Source organism: Protopterus annectens, chromosome 8.part0, assembly GCF_019279795.1.
Source record: "Protopterus annectens isolate FY-2018-M chromosome 8.part0, PAN1.0, whole genome shotgun sequence".
NCBI classification, from domain to species: domain Eukaryota; kingdom Metazoa; phylum Chordata; order Ceratodontiformes; family Protopteridae; genus Protopterus; species Protopterus annectens.
Genome location: NC_056741.1, coordinates 1,981,593,885 through 1,981,611,406, shown reverse-complemented (window position 1 = coordinate 1,981,611,406; position 17,522 = coordinate 1,981,593,885). Strand labels below are relative to the sequence as shown.

Below are 17,522 nucleotides of genomic sequence, written 5' to 3'. Positions count from 1 at the left end.
GAAGGTTGGGTACCGGGCTGGCAGAGCCACACTTGAAAACTCTACTGACACTCATTTTGCAGACCAGTGATCCACTCCCTAAGGGGAGCAGCTGAAAAGAGAAGAAGAAGATAATGATACAGGAATGTCTGTTATGGCAGTTATATACTGATAAAATAAATGGATCTCATTAGTAAATGTGTCCTGGATTCCTTGAATGGGTGCTAACTATCCAAAAAAGTATACATTTTCAAACCTATGAAAGGTAGTTTGGTATTAAGAATATTTTTTATTTTATTTTAGATATTTCAGAAGTAGTGTAAAGGAACAGAGCATAGCTGCATCTGCTATAACATTATGAAATGCAATATTTATTACTTCTAAAAGGTTTAAATAATATGGGGGTTAACATTAACAATTATCTAAATTACTGTTATGCATTTGGTACCAAAAATAGAATAGGTATATCTTTCTGGTCTAACAATTTAAACTCCAAAGTAAAATCTTCTGAAATTACATCTTGCCTGATTTTTGTCCATAATGTGTTCACTATTAAATTAATATTTATTTATAAGAAAATATCTTTTATAACTAGAATTAGGAATAAATGTTTCAGTTAAAAGAATTTAAGCTGCAGTGGTACAGCGGTAGCACTGTCGCCTCACAGCAAGAGGTTCTCCTGTTCGATTCTCGGCTGGAGCGCCTTCTGTGTGGAGTCTGCATGTCCTCCCCATCAGTCAATTGGTGTTCAAAAGACATGCGTGAATGGGCATGCCTTCGTTGAAGGTTAGGTGTCGAGCTGGCACCTCGGCACTGTAAAAATCTACTGCCGATCATTAGCAGACCGGAGTTCCACTGTGGCAACCCCTAACCGGGAACAGCCGAAAGAAGAACAACAACAAGTTTCAATTAAAAGAATTTAAAGAATGGCTTTTGGAAGAAATTCAGCATTTTTGGGATTTAATTGCAAATACATTATCAATATAAATACATTGTAAGATGCTTTAAAATCTTATTTCTCTGTAAGATATTTGTTTGCTTTAAAAATAAGATTAAGGAAGGGGCAATACATTGTATAATATTCAAAAAAGCCTAACATTGCAAACCTAAACTTCAAAAGGGAGAAAATACTTCTGAATATTAACTCATTCACTCCAATGGAGATCAGGAAGTTTGCACTGTAATTTCCAATGGGTGGAGCTTAAGCCTTGACAGAATCAAATGATGTCCTCATATTTAAAACAAATTTTCATATCTCTGGAACCATAGGGGTTATGAAAGAAGTATAAATAGAAAATCCTTCAGCACAAACTATTTTTATAGTGTTACTATTCTTTATGTCCTAGGTCTTACATTGAATTGTATAAGTCACAGTAAACACAGTAACTATTAATTTTGTAATATTTTTGTAAATAGCTTACATCTCAGAAACCACTCAAGTTATACACAAATGCACACACACACACACACACACACACACACACACACACACACACACACACACACACACACACACACGCTGTCAGCAGCATTTTATTCATCTAGCTGAGGGCTTCATATGAGGCTAAGGAGTTCTGTCTGTGTTACTTTCTTGTTGAGATATTTAGAAAATATGTGAAAATAGTAACTATGTAAATTAGTATCACAGAAACAACAGTTAATATCTCTTTACCTACACTAGACAGAGGTCAAATATTAATGCAGTTGAGTTTGCCATCGTGTAAGCTTTAAGATGAAATCTTTTAAAACCATGTACATAATATGGTTTTGGAATTATCAATGGAAATATGAATAAGCAATATTTGACACCTAGAGGTCATCAGTAGGAGTTAACTGCAGATGCACCTGGAGGCATCACTCAGATGTAATGGAAAAATTACACTTGCATCATATTCTATAGCTTTTAAGGTTTTAATTACATTTCAAGTAGGTCTAAACTAATTCCAAAAACAAATTGCATAGACTGTATTAGGAGTCCCACCATAAAAAAAAGATATTATCAGACATAGAAGGTATAGCATTTGAATGTAAAGGAGGATTTAAATAAGTTTGATGAATTGACAATAGATAAAAATAAATGAAATAATTTTGTTAATAAAAAAACTCAGAAGACCATATAACTATTTCATTTAAACAAATAAATCAGTTAAAAATTGGTAATTAAAAATAATTTTTCAATGTAAACAAAGCAACAAGTTTAGGCTAATTAATCCCTAAGTATACAAAATGATCCCTCAGAAAATAATTCAAATTCCAAATAATTTTTATTGATATGCAAAAATAAAAAAATTCTTTCACTTGCAAACTTAATATCCCTGTCTTAAAGCAGGGTATGAATCCAGCTAAGTGTTCATCTTACAAAACAATTGTAATATATATTATAAAAGTTTTCTTTGAATATAAGCTAAAGGATGAAAAACTTATTTAACAACGTAAGTACATGAAGAGCAGGCTGGATTTCTAATTAAAAACTGAAGACAATATTAAAATTCTAACTATAAAAGATGATGTAGAGTATAATATAATGATTAGCTATTATGTATTTAGATATAGAAAAGCTCACACACTAAGTTATGAATATCTGTTTAAAGTCTTAGAAAATTCTATCTTCTGTAAATCATTTATACGTTTAATAAAGTAGTAAGAATAAAAGTTGTTTTAAAATTAGTACATTTTTATCTGAAGTAATAGCTATAAAATGGAATTAAATCTGCACATTGTTTCTTTTGTTATTTATTTTAGCAATGCAGCCTTTGTCTATTTTAGTTAGAAATATAAATGGCAATAGAATAAATGGTAAATAATGAATCTGACATGTAATAAAGATATCAAATATTAAATCTGTAGAACAGTCATAAGCAACTCTGACTTAGATTTAATAGTGATAAAATATAAACAATTATATTAAAATAAAAACAGAACTGTGATTGAAAATGTGCCCAAGAATATAACTGGTAGACTAAACAGCTAAAACATTTAGGGATTCTAATTAAAAAAATAAATGTCATAAAACAAGAAAAATAGTGTCTTACTTTTGAAAATGTTACTAAAATAATAAGACATTTCCACATTTGAAGAGAGATTATATTTAATACAAAAATATTCTACTACCTAAGATTTTATACACAATTTAAACAAGATATTTCATTGGCTAGTACATATCAAATTACAAAAAGAGACAGCATAGTTATTTTATCCTTGTTCAGAACAGACTGTAGATAGCGCATAAGAATGATATTAGAGCCTGAAAAAAAGGAGGAATAAGCATACCCAATATAGATACCTAGGTTCTAACTTCTATATGTAAACTTATACCATAGATTAATAAGTCATATATAACAAATTAGAAAGTTTTATATATGAACCTATGCAATGATAATGAAGAATTTTATTAAAATATAAAGATAACAAAGAATAAAATGTGATTAATGACTGCAAATTCTATTTTACAGTATTAGTCAACACAGCCAAATCATCTATAGCCATAGTTTACACTGTCAAGTGGCTAAACCTGCCACTGCATGCAATCTGTGATCCATTTTCTCCTATTTTAAAGATACATCTACCATAGTAGATGCCCAAAGTGGTTGGTCTATACAACTCTTCCCCATAATGCATCATCTAGAGTCTGTACTACTGCCCACAACTCCATTTTAGGTGAGTTTCAGATGGAAACACTTTACATGTTTTTGGAAGGTGACTCTACAAACAATTTAGATTTATATGTTTTTACTCCCATTGTAGCTTATATATCTGTAAAATGGTATCATGTTATAATCAATATATTTATATAAACGTTCTTTAAAATTTTCCTGATCTTGTCTCATACTGTGTTTAACAGTTCTGTTATAAAACACAGACTTTCTGAAAGCCAACATTCCAAACAAATAAAAAAAATGCCTGAAATCCAAAAGAGTGGAAGGGTGCACGAAGCCAAGCCCCTCTGTACCTGTCTGATTTCCTATAGCAAATATTATGCCATTCATCTCCCCCCTCCCGTGGACTCCTGACACTCAAGCATTTTTACCTTGAGCATGTGAAGGGACACCATGTTTGATCTGTCTGTCCAGTTAGTTTATTTCAGCTTTCAAAGTTTTACTTTGACCTCATTTCCTTTCTTGTATTTTTTTATCTTTCATCATAATTAAGTATCTTGTTCTTATGGAAATATATCCTCCTGATATTGTGTGTCTAGACCTTAATGTTTTTTTTTTCTTTTCTATTCAATTTCCCTTTGAAGATATGTCACATTAATTCTATATTCTTTTCACTTAATGCATCACTCTATTTAGTTTTATATAGTGACTGTTTTGCTTCCCCTACAGTCTTTTAATCTTCTGTGCAGTGGTTTAGATTTCACTTTGGCAGAATTTTCTAGCACTGAATTAAACTTCATAAACAATACTCAGTATGCTTCATTCCCTGGTACCTGCCTGCAGCAATTATTGTTCCTGAACATACAATGTAAATCATTTCCTTAATAATGCTGTTAAAACAATATTATACAATGACCCCCCCCCCATTAATATTCCAAAACGTGCATGCTGATTGGTCAGCATGCATGTTGTAAATCAGACTTATAATAATGGAAAAGGTCCAGTCGCCCGGACTTTTTCCATTAGTATAAGCCTTTTTTTTACGGCAACGGACAATGCAAGATCTCCATTGCTGTTTAGACACTGTCTTACTATGTTAAAGGAGTTTAACATAGCAAGACAGCTTTAAAAAAAGTTCCTTTCTCCGTTGCTTTTTTTAAAGCTGTCTCGCTGTGTTAAACTCTTTTAAAATAGTGAGACACTTTGTAAAAAGCACCGGAGATCTTCCTTTCTCCGTTGCTTTTTTCAAAGCTGTCTCACTATGTTAAACTCCTTTAACATAGCGAGACACTTTGTAAAAAGCAATGGAGATCTTGCTTTTTCCGTTGCTTCCACCCACAGCTCTGATGTGCTGCGTAAGCATACGCATGCGCAGTACATCACAACTGCCGCAGAATACCGGACAGCTGCAAAAGGGCAGCAAGGAGGCATTATACAATGTCATTATTTAAGAAAAGTAAGTATTTTTTTCTTAAATAATGTCATTGTATAATAGCAATGACCCACTTCTGGTTGTGGGTAATGCTGGATTTACCCACAGTTGTCTTTGTTTGGCCACTCGGGCTTCGCCCTCGTGACCAAACCACACCAACCATGGGTAAATCCAGCATTACCCACACTCAGGTGTGGGTTATTGCTATATTATTCCAATGTGTTTCTAGTACATTTAATTCCTCAGCTACTGTTATTTTTCCTGCATGTGTTTTATGCAAGAAATATATGAATTTCTCTAGATCATCAGTGCTTAACTTTAGTGGTTTATACATTCCAATAATTGTAATCAGTTCCATGGTTGTCTTTATTGTCACACTTATACAATCTGCAGTATTGGTGTTATCATCAAACATATAATAGTCACAGGTCTCATAATCTTTAATCCCCATTATAATACCTACTCCTGATTTTTTGGTAGAATGCATGTTACAGTAAAACATTTATACCCTGGCAGAACTGGCATACACTTGCACAGCACCACAGACCAAATACTCAAAACTTGGTGCTTCCCCTAAAATTGAGTAACATACATGGAGACTCCCACCACCCCAGTTATGTAGACAAACACTGGAGGCCTTTTCCAGACTCATTATGACAAATCACTACACCTGGTGATTTTTAAAGTTAATTTTAAAACATACCTAAGCAGCAAAGTACATTCATTGTTCATGCTCTTTCTCAGCAAGGTGGACCTCTGCTCAGTTTTTCAAACACTTGCAGTTATACCTCGTGCATACTATGGATATGAAATATAATGCTTTACCTTTGAAAACATAAAAAGTTGTATATGAATTGTATGTGCTTAATTTACTACTGACTGCAATCTGTATTACCTACACTGTACTTTAGCTACTTCTCTGTAGATGCATAAAACATTTCTTAGTTGAACCTAAAATTATATCATTGTATTAGTAGGATTTCTAAATATATCACTTTTCTTTATGGAGCTTTTCACCCAGGGACTTCTCTGAAAAAGAGCTATGCCCAGTCATACTATCCCAATGAGCAAAACCAAATAAATAATTAGCTATGAATTGGACTGTAAGACAAGGAATGTCACAGTTAGTGGCTTGTAAAGAACATACCAAAACAGTAGGTTGTACTGCAGCAGTAAAGCAAAATACCAGCGTGTAAACTGTGACCTTAGTAAGCTTTAGACATGCTTAGAATAGTTGAAGAAGCTTTGAAAATACAGTTACACCAACATTACTGTGTATGAAAGAGCATAACCTGTAGCTGCAAGTCAGAGCATACAAGGTCTATTAGAACAGTTTGAAACAATCAGCAGAACAATCCAAATGCATGATAATCTGTTATGGATAAGAAAAACTACAAAGGTTAGATTACAATGAATTGGTGCAACTATTTAAGACTGCATTGTGCTGTGGCTTACTGACTAGACCCAGCTGAATTAATATAGTTTAACTCCACTGCATCATGCAATGATAACAGCATGTAAGCTATACTTTGCTAAATTACTGCACAGTCCTCCCACAGATGTGCAATGTTGGCATGCACAAATGAGATTCTGGTTAATAACTTCTGTTTTTCCCATCTTTGTGTACTATGGACAGCACTTACTAAGCCTTGATTAATTGCTGCAGTTTTTCTCAAATACTATGTGCACTACAAACAGTACACAGCCAAGGCGCATTTCAATTCTTATAATTTTCTGGGTTCTGTATGCATTCATTTTCACTTTCATACTGTTTAACTGAACTCGTTTCCTAACTAGAAACTAACACTTATGTATAGTGTTCAGTGATCAGGTTAAAAAGCAATAAAATTAAAATAAAATTTATACTTGAAAATTGTCTAATTTGTTACAAGAAAGTGTTTGCAACTGTAGTAAGCTAGCTTCTTGAAGTATGATTTATACTGCTGTGGAGTATCCTCACAAAACGTAGAGGGGGCAATGAGGCCACCACCATGCTATATGATTTATAACCATATATGTTAAAATCTAATACTCTTTCTGAATTAATATACTTGTCACATAACATATTTCATGAAAATTATTTCATAATTTAATTTTAAGAAACCTATAACACATACATGGATCTGATTTGAATATGAGTTTTAAATGCAGAAACTGAACTTTAGGTGATATTTCTGAAAAGCATGACTGCTCATGTTTTCATTATTTTTTCAGGAAGACAACAAGGTAGAAGAGGCTATTATTCCTGAAGACGGGTTAACAGGTAAGAACTAGGGTGAATCTGTAGTCAAATGAACTTTCCTCTGCAGAGCTACAGTGATATGTATTAGAATCTCTATACTGTATGGAAATGTTTATATAGATGGTTACCCATGGGATACATGCTATCACAGTCAGTATAATCAACAGTCTTACACATTTCCATGAATTTTCCATGTTAGTAAACTCCTTTCAGAAATAAGACCTATATTCAACCCATTTAGTTATTTACCTGATTCATTCTACCAATGTGTATGATGATAATAGCTTCCTCACATCTTAGTGTATTTGAATGAGTGTCTTAAATTTCCTCATATCTTAATCTATCTGAATGAGTGTCTTTCTGCTGTCTTTTATGCTGAATTTATATGTACTCTTGTATATTACAAATCATAACTACCGCATATCAGATGACTACTCATTAATATTTCCTTTTCATTAATTGCTGAGAAGGCAGATATTACATATCCTGTATAATTCTGTTTTATTAATCTGATGTATTGGAATGACTAACTGTATGTTTACATCTGTGAGGGTGATACATAATTTCAGGATTTGTAATGTAATTTTGTTACTGCTTTTTGTTTTGCCTGTACTTACATGTAGCCTTTCTCCTCAGTCCGCCATTGAAAAGGAGATAACAACTTATTTGTACAATCCAATACATAAGTAATAAATATACAATTAATTTATTTTTGGGTGCTACTGTGATCCTCTGGATTTCATGTTCATATCTGATGCTTTATGTACTGGCTACTGCTATCAAAGATGCAACTGTCCTTTTCTTCCCTATTCTTTCCTAGGATATTGTACAAGCTAACTGCCCATCCATAAGTCATCTACTCCATCTAATTTTGGCATTTCCTCTCCTGTTTTGTAAAAACAGAGGCACAAAAATTCAATGAGGATCTTTATCAGGTTGGTCTCCTCACCAACATTTTCTTCTTCCTTTTTTATTGCTCTAGAATTTTGATTTCATCTTCATTCTCCTTCCCATGTGCCTAAGAATCATGCCTAGCCTTAGACATAAGAAAATTAGTTAGTTGACTCAAACACTGATTAGTTAGGATTGCTTTTCCAACATTTACTTATTTATTTTTATGGGAAGAAATGTGATGTATCCTTACTTAAAATAAATAAAAAGCCTGTGGCTCAATGGCAGAAGTTCTGGACAGCTCATTACTCAGTTTAGAGGATTTTAGCTCAGTCCCACTGTCAGTCTGCCTGATTCATTGTTTATATCATGTGTAGGATGGATCTGCAAGGCCACCCATTTAAACTTGTAAAGTGAATTGTATAACACTGGTGGGAAGAGAACCAGACATTTCAATTACTGGTAGCATGGGGTAAGTTAGGAAACTAGATATGGGCAGTGAACATCTTTGCAGGACTGGGCTAGGGGCTAGTTATTTGTGTAGAATTGAGTTACAATTATTTTGTTTATACTTTAATTTATTACAGTTTTGACATCTGAAATGTGCTTCAAAAGCAAATTAATTAAAATTGCTGCTTTTGGAGGCCGGATCTGGATGAGAAGGTCTGACCTTGTTGAGTACTCATTATTAATGTTTTGCAGAGCTATGTCTTAAGCAAGATGGAATACTTTGGTTACTGTTTATATGAAACAATGTTGAAACACCTTACTGTAGCTGTTATTAGGTGGTACCCAGTTTCACAGGACTATTTTGTGTTTGTGTGAACAGAGATGGAATACATTACTGTGGCCAATATTCTTTATCACACTCAGACCTCTCAGGTGTTCACAGTTTACAAAGTGATTGTATCTGCTGAGTGTGGGTGTCCATAGATAAAAATAAAAAAATAATTGACTGCTTTGTTGTCTGCATGTTTAAATAGCCATTTGCCTGGCTTTGCAGGACCAGTACACATTTATGTAAAGTAATCTGGAATACTTTACTGTAGCTTGTTTGCATTTTGTGTGAAACAAACTTAAATATATTACTGTGTCTATTGTTATTTTTTACAAAAGCCAGACATATGAAGTGTATATAGTCAATAACATTATTAATATGTATAGAGTCTGCCTGTGGATGAAAATGTCTGAAACCTGCAGTTATGATCCTTAATAGGCCTTCAAAGAGCTAATGTGCATTTGTGTAAAGCAATGTTGAATATTTTACTACTGGCATTCTTTTATCACATTTAGGCATGTGAGGTGTACACATTTTATAGAGTAACTATGGAGGCCATCTGTAGATAAAATAGATTTATCCTACTGTTGCTTTATTACTATTAAACAGTAATTTATCTGACAAGGCAGGAAGAATATCACCTAGTGCATGGTATTAGTTGAAATCAGTGTAAAAGTATCATTGCTGTGTCTTATGATTGTATGTGGTGGGAGGTGTATATTTCAGAATAATCCGGGAGATTTTGGCTATGCATCCTGCTCCACTGTGACCCTTCCCAGGATAGGCATTCCTATCTTCCCCTACCAGTATCTTCAAGCGCCAGAGTCACTAACCAAACCTGGGTCACCTAGTTATTAATCACAGCTTTATACTTCAACACAGTTGGCATGCTGTCTTATTTATTTATTTATTTACTTATTTATTGCATTTGTTAACCGGGAAAGTCCACTCAGCCTGTAAACAGCCCATTTTCAGTGGAGGCCCAGGGAGAAAAGATCCACAACGATACATACAATTAGAGTGAAAATCACTTAGAAAAACAAGATAGTACAATACAGTTACATTGCATGCTACTGATAAATAGCAGCAAAGGTGTATGAAGAAAAATACAATCATTGACATATAAAAATCATATAGTACAGTAATATTGCAAGTCTTTTGTTTAATAGATGCAACAGTGTTGGAATAAAGAAAAATAAAATCATTGATATGTACAAGTAAAGACAGACAATTTCTGAGAATATGTTTTTGAATGCTATTTGCATTGATGCACAGGGTGGATTCAAGTACACAAGAAAGTGATAAATTCCAGGTGAGTAGCTGTGAGGAGATGAAGTACAGAGTGAAAGATAGAAAGGAGTATAAGTGAGGAGGTTGGAGAGGCATGATGAAAGTGACAGGGAGAAGGATGGAGATTGATGTGAAAGATTAGAGGTATAAGACTGGGAGGTGAAGTCAAGAGTTGTGGTTGTGTGTCTGAGAACAGGGGCATAGCCATTTAGAAGAGAGATGCAGTTTGAGGGAATTTTTAAAGGAGGTCAAGTTGCTAATTGCTCTGAGTGATTGGGGGAGATTATTCCATGCCTTAGATACATCGTAGGAATACATCATTTGGCTGGCTGAGAGTTTGGGTTTCTCAGTGGATAGTAGCATTTTGTTTTCAGACCTTAGGAGCTGGTTTGGATGATACATGGACAAAATGGAAAAAAGGGAAGGGCAAGATTCTGAGTGGTAGATGAGTTTATGGACCTTAGTTAGTTGTAGGAATGTGAGATAGTGTTGGGAATTCTAGCCAATTAAGTTGATGCAGAGCGGAACAATGATGGGTAAGATGTTTTGTATTTGTAGAAAATTTGGCAACTTTGTTATAACAAGAGTCTAGTTTTGCTTGCAAGGAGGACTGTAGTTTTGTGAGAATAGGAGCACCATAGAGAAGTGTAGGAAGCAGGATGGAAGAGGCTAGAGCCTTTTTGGCAGAGAGACTGAGAAAATAGTTGTGCCTGTACAGGGCATCTAGTTTTTGATGGGTTTTTTTGATGTTACTGTAAATGTGCAGGTTGAATGTTAACTTGTCATCAGTGATGACTCCTAGTAATTTAGTGCTGGGAACAACTTCAGTAATGGTGTTATTTTGGGAGTGAATGGAGAATAGTGACTTGCCCACAGAGCCGGATTTAGTGGGGGTAAATATTAAAAGTTTTGTTTTATTGGGCTTGAGTGCGAGATGGTTGTGGGACAACCAGGTCTCTGTGTAAATAAAGGCTTCTTGGTGAGATACTGTAAAGTGGAGGCAGATTTAGCAGAGCAGATGATAGCTGAGTCATCTGCATATTGGACAACTGTGCTATGGATGAGAGAGGAATGAAAGTTATTGACAAATATGCTGAATAAGAGGGGACCCATTATTGATCCTTGAGGGATGCCTGTGTTAGTGGTTATAAAAGGGGAGGAAGCATGTAGCCATTTAGTAGATTGCTGCCTGCTGTTGAGCTAGTTAGTGAACCATAGTATGGTAGGGGGAGATAGTCTGAGATTGGTGAGTTTATTAAGCAAGAGGGAGTGTGATATGGTGTCAAATGCCTTTAAAAGATCTAGAAATAATGCTGAGACTAAGTTTCCAGCATCTCGTGCTCTGTTTACCATGTCGAGGAATGAAATGAGAGCTGTGCTAGTACTATGTCTTGGCCTAAAGCCATTTTGAGTGGGAGAGAGTATTTGGTGTTGTAGCAGATGACTGAGGAGCTGGTATGGATACATTTCTCTAGAACTTTTGAGATTTGGGAGAGAATGCCAGTGGGGCAGAACTTTGAAATATCAAGGTTATTGCCACCTTTGTGAAGTGGTAGAATAAATGCTCTCTTCCAAATATCAGGTATGCAAGATTCCTGAATGGGTCTGTTTAGGAAGATGCTGATAGGATATGCAATGGCTGAGACTGAGAGTTGTAAGTATTCAGCAGGTAGGTTATCAGGGGCATTAGTACAGGGCTTGAGTTTGTGAAGAAGTTTTCTGATAGTGGAGGTGGGAATGGGTGTTAGAGTGAAGGGAGGAAGAGGATTCATAGGTGAGTGCAAAGGTGGAATACCTGGTGAGTTGGCATTAGTAAGTGGGAAGGTGGTAGTAAGTTTTGTTATGGTGTCGATAAAGTAATTGTTAAAGAGAGAGGCTATTTCAGATTAAGTTTTTTCATGGTTTGGGCAAGGGTTGTTCTTAGATCCAGGGTAAAGTAGGTAGTTGATTGCACCCCAAAACTTCTTGGAGTTTAGTTTGTGCTGGTCTTGGATGGCCTGGAAGTATTCTTTTTTGTTTCTGATGACTAGGTGTTTGGCTTGGTTGTGGAGTTGTTTATATAGATTGAGATTAGACAGAGTTTTGCTTTTTTCATCCAAAAAACACAGCCAGCACTTGGAGAGATGGTTAGACCAGCATTTTATTCATAAAATAGCAAGACAAACTGGTTTTGGCATAAACACCAAAGTCTTCATCAGTTTGTGGAGAAGTGGGATAGGTCTCTGCTGTATCTATAGTGGGTGGGCGTTTGGTATGGAGATGGGCTTACGTATTATGAATGCTGGAGAGTGGTCACTGATACTATTTGGGAGAGTCCCTGGGTCTATATTGAATCAGCAAATGCTTAAAAAAGCAAACACTGATTCATCGACCCTATGTAAGCGAAAGCTTACAATCCTGAACACCCGGAACAGCGATTTTTTCCCTGGGGAAAAAAAACGCTGGGCCGGTTTCGGGAGTTTGCCATTTCCTCCACTGTGGTGCAATCTCGGAGTTGGTATATTTAAGTACGGGGGTGTGGGGGTGAAACCCCCCCCGACATTAAATACTGTTTTAAGATTTTTTTTTTTTTTTGTGGAACAGTGATTGTTTTCCCTGGGGAAAAAAATCGCTGTTCTGAGTGTTTGGGATTGTAAGCTTTTGCTTAAATTGTGTCAATGAATCAGCATTCGCTTTTTTAAGTTTTCACTGATTGAATATAGACCCGAGTCCCTGAGGTGGTAATTTTGTCTGGGTCAGAAACCAAGATCCAATCCAAGATAGAACTTTTGTTTACCTTTGCATTGGGTCGTGTGATATCAGAGATGAGCTGCATCTAGATATGAACGTTAATATTAGTAGAGGGGATTTTAGTGGACATGTCTAGCCAGTTAATGTTGACATCACCTAGGATGATGGTTTCATTTGTTATGTTGCTTGTTGTCCAGGCAAGAATGTCTTCAAGAATGAGACTATTATTGCCTGGGGGAATGTATATGACTATTATGAAAAGAGTTTTGCAGTTGTTAAGTATTAGGAAGGTAACAAGTAGCTCTGCAGTGGAGAAATGGGGGATTGGTTTGGAATATGGGATTACTGTAAAGGAGCTAGGGAATAGTAAGGTGATGCCACCACCTTTTTTGAAGTCTATCAGTTCTAAGGCAGGAGTAGTTTGGGGGTAGAAATTCAGAATCTTAGATGGATGGTTTTAGCCAGGTTTCAGTGATGGCAGTAAAGTCTGGTTTATGTTGATTTAGACATGCATGCAGTTGGGGAACTTTTCTTTCTGATGCTTTGGAGATTGATTGTTGTGTAGTTTAGGGATTTTGTGGAGTAGGGGGAGTTGGAAGAGGGAGGAGAATGGCCAGGGTTAGGATGTAAGTCACCACAAAGGACTAGTTTACTGATTGAAAAGATGTAGGTAGGAATGTTTTTCTTTTTTTGGTATTGAAAGCACTTGAATTTGTGGTGGTGAGGGAGGCTGTAGTTTGGGGAGAGGATGATTGCTAAAGCAAACTTTTGATCAAGTAAAAAAGGAATCCGATAGATGAAAAGAAAAGGGAAAAGTGGACATTATTCATTCCCAAATTTTGCAGATAACTTTTATAACATAAAGATCATTTTATCAATTCATGAACACTTTATAAGATTTTCTAATTCTATGAGTGAAGTTAACAGAAAAGTTCATTTTCCATAAAAAAGGCTATACAGAAAAGTACAGAAACCTGTAAGCAAAACGATACCTGTGTTAAGTCTGTCTAGCACAGTGAGTCACAGAAATTGCATCACTGACAGAACAAAAAGATAACAGTATTGTAGCCTTATATACTAAGGCCTCAATAAGGTCTCAAGAGAGCCCATATTACTATAAGCATCATAAACATTGAAATGAAAACTTCAGAATCCTATGTAGCTTTCTTTTAAGTATGTTAGTGCAAGAGAAAAAAGGTAAACATCTATGCTGAAAGTATGCTGGAAAAATAACGTGTACTGATATGATTGCATAATCAAATTTTCAGATACTGATTAGCATAGCATATTAAACCTAAGCACCAATATAAACATTTATAAAGTTATTTAGAACTTCAGTTACTCAAAAGTTTCAGTTTAGTCCTGTAAAAGAAAACACATTTCTTTGAATCAAATAATCTAAATAGATATTGTTCTGGTAATTCACTTAAACCTTGGATTTGGGTTCTCTAAGAGATGTATGAAAAGCAGGTTAAAATGTTTCATACTTAGTAATGAAAAAAAAAGCATTTCACTAGTATTCCAGTTAGTTATAAAACACACAAAGCATCTTGAATAAAATACTGATGCTCATGGACAGACCAGATAAGGAGACAAAATCATTTAAAGAGCTTATGAAAAAAACTATTTAATGCATAAAGTAGACAAAAACTACATATTTCTGATCTTCAGTTAATTAACCTTGGCTCCATCATGGATCTATGCTATTCCTTTTCAGCAAGAAGAGAATGAACCTTTGCCAGTCTTAAGTAACTCTGTGATTAAAAAAGGGGAGGGGGGGTCAAGTTAGAAATGAGTCCAGTTAACCAACTACATTTGTATTGGTAATCAATTAAGTTTTTGTTGCTTTTATTCATTTTGGATCACCCACATTATTCTTCCGTCTTACTACCCATTGCCCCATGTCCATGCTAGGTCTACCAGCAACTCTGATTTCTATGGACTTTCTCTTATTCTATTTGTGCAGGTCAAGGCATTTAATGGCATCCTGGGGGTCTTGGCTGTCAACACTCTTTTGGAGTTTTATTCATTATATACTTCCTACCACCCCACCCCACCCCCGCAGACTTCTTGGTTTTGTCTGAAGGGCAGGATTACATTGGGAACATGTTGACATATTGCCCTTCTTCTGCTGTGGCTCAATCAGTGCCCCATACCCTAATCCTTCTTTAGACTGAACCCTTCTTCTTCACATATTCCCAGCCACAACCAGGGATCATGTGAGGAATGCCCCTGAGACTTCCGTCTCTGAGATGGGAGAGCACATCCCTCCCCTGACCCTCCATCATTTGCCTACATCACTAATCAAACCTGGGCTAGCCGAGGTGTAGTCAGGGTTTTATCCCTCTATGCCACTAGAGTAGCTGATAATCATTTAAGTGGTTAAAAATGTCGCAAATGTACTTAACAATCTTTAAGTCTACTCTACAAAGAGTATATGGTCAGATTTTACCAAAATTCAGGATACAAATTAAAAGAATTTCAGTTTTACTATCAGAATTACTTGTTTTCTTAATTCAAGTGGCAAGCTGCATATTTTCTATCATGTCTTCCTGATGTTCCTTTTGAAATGGTAATTTTTTTTACAACCTCAAAAGAATCTGAGACTGAGTTATTGCAAAATAATCAGGATGAGGACCATACTTAAAGTTAAGACATGGAAAGGTTGAGAACATTATAGAGAAAAATTATCAACATCATCTTATCTTTCATAGATAACTAGATACCTTAATGAGAACTTGACATTTTTATATTAATGCCATTTAATTAAGGGCAAAAGGTCTTTCACCTGCTGGATTACAGTACAATGGTAATGATGCCACAATCCACTACTGACCCTTCTAATTCAGCTCTCCCTTTCATCTGTTTTTTCCTTATCATGCCCTACTTGTCTAAAAAAGTTATTAAACTTCTCCAGCATATTTCTCAGCTTGTGGATGGCTCAGTGTTGCAGCGGTAGCATTGTCACCTCACAGCAAGAGGTTCTGCAGTTTGATTCTTGACTTGAGTGCCTTCTGTGTGGAGTCTGCATGTCCTCCCTGCATTCGTGTGGGTTTCCTCCAGGTGCTCTGGTTTCCTCCCACATTACAAAGACATGCATCTGGAGTGTTTCTCCCGGGCCTCCGCTGAAAATTGGATTCTTTCCAAGTCGGACTTTCCAAGTTAACAAATGTTAAATAAATGAAATTATAAAAGTTTGTCTGTCAAAGATCTGTACAGCCCTTCTAATTACACCTCACATGCCAATGGCAGCACCAAATAAGGTTTTAAATCAGTCAGTAAACAATGGTGCCATATTCACTTTTTTGAAATCATCAGGCAAATCAAAAATTCTGTCAAAAAGTCCTCTTTCATTACAACGATTCACATTTTAATACAGAGTGGGTCTTTAAGAAGAAAAATCTACTGTCAGTTACAATGCTAGTATTTTCTATAGCTGAAATTGTTGATACAGTTTTATTTTTAATATTGAAATGATGCACTTCTGATGATTTTTGGCAATTTATTAAGGTCAGTCATATATTGTGCATAGCTACTACAATATCAGCTAGACTAAAAATTAACTACTTCAGCGCTTTCATTCATATTCATTTTGCAACTTTTCTAACATCAGTCTGCAGTGTGTTTGAAGTTGCAAATCCTTTTGACAGTGGGGAAAAAAGCTTATATCTTTTGCCTTATTTAATCCCCATGGTGAACACTGCACTCCTAACTACTTTCTCTGAGGTCATAATCTGAAAAACTGTATTGTTTAATTTTATCAAAAATGAACTTTAAAATGCAAATATTTTAGTCGGAGTGGGCACTGATGAGAAAGCATCTGCACACAGGTTGACATATGCTTGGAAAAACTAGCAGACATTGAGATCTGGTAACCAAATATAACAACAGGGTTGGGAGCATGGCCTAATGGTTAAGGTGTTTGCCTTACAAACACAAGGTGCAGGGTTTGAGTCTCACAAGGGATAATTGGCTAGGCTTAAAATGGCTTGCAAGGGCAGTTAGCTTAGTATGAACCTAATCTATGAATTTTTACAAGATATGGAAGGGAAGAAAGGGAGTAGGTAGTAGTTAATGTATGGGTTAAAATTAAATGTATAACAAAAGAAGATAACAGACTAAGGTAAGGAACTGCTAGAGTAAATAGCATAGGTTTAAGACTGTAGTATCAGAATGAAGCCATGGTGGCTAGTGTTTGTGTAGGGAGCATGAGAAGCAGCTAAAATCATAATCATATGACAAGAGAAGGCAAACAGAGTTCCATTAAGTATGAGTATTCCAGGCAAGCAGTTACATGACAGTGCCTTACATTTCCTTCCCCATTCCTCCTTCTTACCTCTACCCATATCTCCCAGCCTTCTCATTATTCCCAGAAAATACCAAATGTGTGACTTTAAATTGCATGATACCACAAAATACTGAGTTGCCCTTTAAAATTATGATTATTTACAGTTTGGCCAACCATATTTGACCCATTGATGAGAAGTCGGCCATTATGTCATTAGCCTGTGCATACAAATAACTTAATTATATCACAAACATGGATGAATCTAAAAAAAAACAAGGTGAGAAGACAGAAAACAA

The 17,522-nt window shown here is 35.5% G+C and overlaps 1 protein-coding gene across 2 annotated transcripts in view; it reads left to right on the top strand.

The window, feature by feature from the left end:
- The window catches only part of CNGB1 (cyclic nucleotide gated channel subunit beta 1), a 734,247-nt gene that overhangs the window by 54,945 nt on the left and 661,780 nt on the right, over window positions 1-17,522 (top strand). For both annotated transcript variants that reach the window (XM_044081527.1, XM_044081526.1), the window contains exon 3: window positions 7,222-7,270. The gene's annotated coding sequence lies outside the window, so the exon portion shown is untranslated. The remainder of the gene's footprint in view (window positions 1-7,221; window positions 7,271-17,522) is intronic.